Here is a 2,267-nt window from a genome sequence, read left to right as displayed (position 1 = left end):
ACTCATATCAGCTGAGTACCGGTCACCAATAATTTTACTCTGGTTAATTAGTGAGTAGTTGAACTCTCAAAAAGCATGATTTGCATTATTTTACCGTATAAAGAATATCACTGGTAACTTCATACCTCATTTGTGCACCAATGAAAATTGGAGTGGAAGCCTAAAATACTGTCAGCCTGAAAAAGAAACACCACAGGAGTAGTTACTCCCAAGAAACTCCAGCACTGGTAATAATAGTATTGTATTCTTGAAAAGGAGTCCAAGTTCATTTTTCATGTGGAGATACACATTGTACAGCTGTGAGTTTACTTATCTCTCTTATGTTTGTGGTAATGCTATGTATGGAGATGGATCAAAGGGCTTATTTCTTGCACTTGCACATGATACACAAGCATAGCAGCTGTAGCTGTAAGGTATGCCGTCGGGCTGCGACCGGAGAGAATACTCCCAAAGATCAACATCAGCAGAGAAGTTGTAGGCATGGTTCACAATATGGGTTACTAATTTTAATGATAGTAGGCATGGTTCAACGCAGTCATATACTGAAATATGTGTACATGATTAAGAAAATTGATTTGAAATTATGTAACAACAAAGGGTCTGCAACAACACCAAATGACTGGTTGTCGATCTATGTGCAAGAACAGCAAAATAAGCAACAGCATTGTGCAAGCATCGAGAACAATAAAAATAGCAGTAGCCTCTCAATCCCTCGCTATCTCTCTACAGCTCTTTACTACTCTCTTTTATTCCTCTCCCAAGACCACAGACGGCAACAACAACACGCTCAATCCCTCTTCTCCCCCCAAAATCAGCAGCTGGCACCGCCAACCACCACCCCGATCACTCGATCGTGCATTCCGTCGTCCAGACGCACTGCACGCATGCACCACTGCCCCGCCTCTCTCTCCAACGCCTCACCTCCGCCCCACTGCGATCAAGGAAGACAAAAAGAGTATGCTGTCCTTTATTAACTTTATTAATTGTCACATGGTTCATCAAGGAGATTACCTAGACCAACATTCATCAACAAGAAAACACCACGTATGGCACAAGCTGATGTGTTAGCTTCCTGGGGTAATGCTGGAAGGTCTTCACAACCTGGATAAGTAATGTTTGAAAGGTTATAATCTCGACTAACAGAATAAAATGAATTTTAATGCACACACATGTAGATACATCTCTATTATTTTCTGCTCTTATTTTTAGAATCAGATAGCCAACTTTTTTGTTAGAATCAGAGTGAAGTTCATATACTACTTGCTCACAAGTCCTTGACAATGGAAAACTTTGACATCCTCCTTCGTGATCTTAAACACTTGTAGGTAATTTCCTCCTTCATGCTTTTGAACTCTTAAATAGTGCACTGCAGCTCCCGCATCCATGAGGCATCGTGCCCTGTTAGTGCAATGCAGCTCCCACATCGATGAGGCGGCGCACTCCATCTCCTGGAGATAGACAAGCCACCGGTGCAGCCGCTGAATCCTCTCATCCCCACTTTAGGATAGCACTGCCCCACTCTAGGATTGTTCTGTGGCAACGCATGGGCAACCATGCATCTATTGCTGACTGGGTTGGTGTGCATAAAACTACAGGCTGAACTTTGAATTGCCTAGATAAGCACTTGCACGTAGCATGCCTATATAACTATTTCCATAGATCAAGGTAATTCAAATGCAATACACTGGTCGAATGTGGGTGACATGTACACTTAGTATTAACAATCGTAATGGGCAAAAATGACTGACTGAAAGTAGGAATGCCCGTTGTGCAGCGAAGTTTAATTTCTACATAAGAAGGAGGTGAAAGAAGATAGTTTGACGATTGGGTACGTACCATGCTTACAGTCGGTCGTGGGAGTTCATGTCGGACTTCCAGCCAAGCAGCAGGCATGCCACCTCCTGCCACCACTCGCAGGTCGTCATGTATAGCACCACGTGAGCTCCTCAACCCCGCTCACGCCCCCGGCATCCGTGACCAACAGCCGCATTGTCGTGTTCACCGATAGCCTAATCCCCAGATGGTAAAGTATCAAACAATATGAGCAGTGTCCTAATAAGCCCTCTAGATACTTCACCGGTTTACGAATCTTTTCGTGACATAACATATTTTGAATTTTCCTTTGCACATGTTGATTGAGATAAATTTTGAACTTCCTTTGCCCATAGTAATATATCTGAATCAGCGCCCGCAGAGAATGTAATTTTCATCATAGGTAATCTACAATGGAGTATCAATTTCAGAAAATAAACAACATACTGACCAAA

The 2,267-nt window shown here is 42.7% G+C and overlaps 1 long non-coding RNA gene across 1 annotated transcript; it reads right to left on the bottom strand.

Annotated features, from left to right (window-relative positions):
- Positions 1 to 941: 941 nt before the first annotated feature.
- LOC123108564 (uncharacterized) lies at positions 942 to 2,046 on the bottom strand. The gene is made up of 3 exons (XR_006451926.1): positions 1,837 to 2,046; positions 1,012 to 1,101; positions 942 to 960 (listed from the first exon to the last, which is right to left on the bottom strand). It is a non-coding gene; the product is annotated as an uncharacterized lncRNA (long non-coding RNA).
- Between the last annotated feature and the right edge of the window lie 221 nt (positions 2,047 to 2,267).

This window comes from Triticum aestivum, chromosome 5A (genome assembly GCF_018294505.1).
Source record: "Triticum aestivum cultivar Chinese Spring chromosome 5A, IWGSC CS RefSeq v2.1, whole genome shotgun sequence".
Taxonomy (NCBI): domain Eukaryota; kingdom Viridiplantae; phylum Streptophyta; class Magnoliopsida; order Poales; family Poaceae; genus Triticum; species Triticum aestivum.
This window is presented reverse-complemented; position numbering and strand designations above follow the sequence as displayed.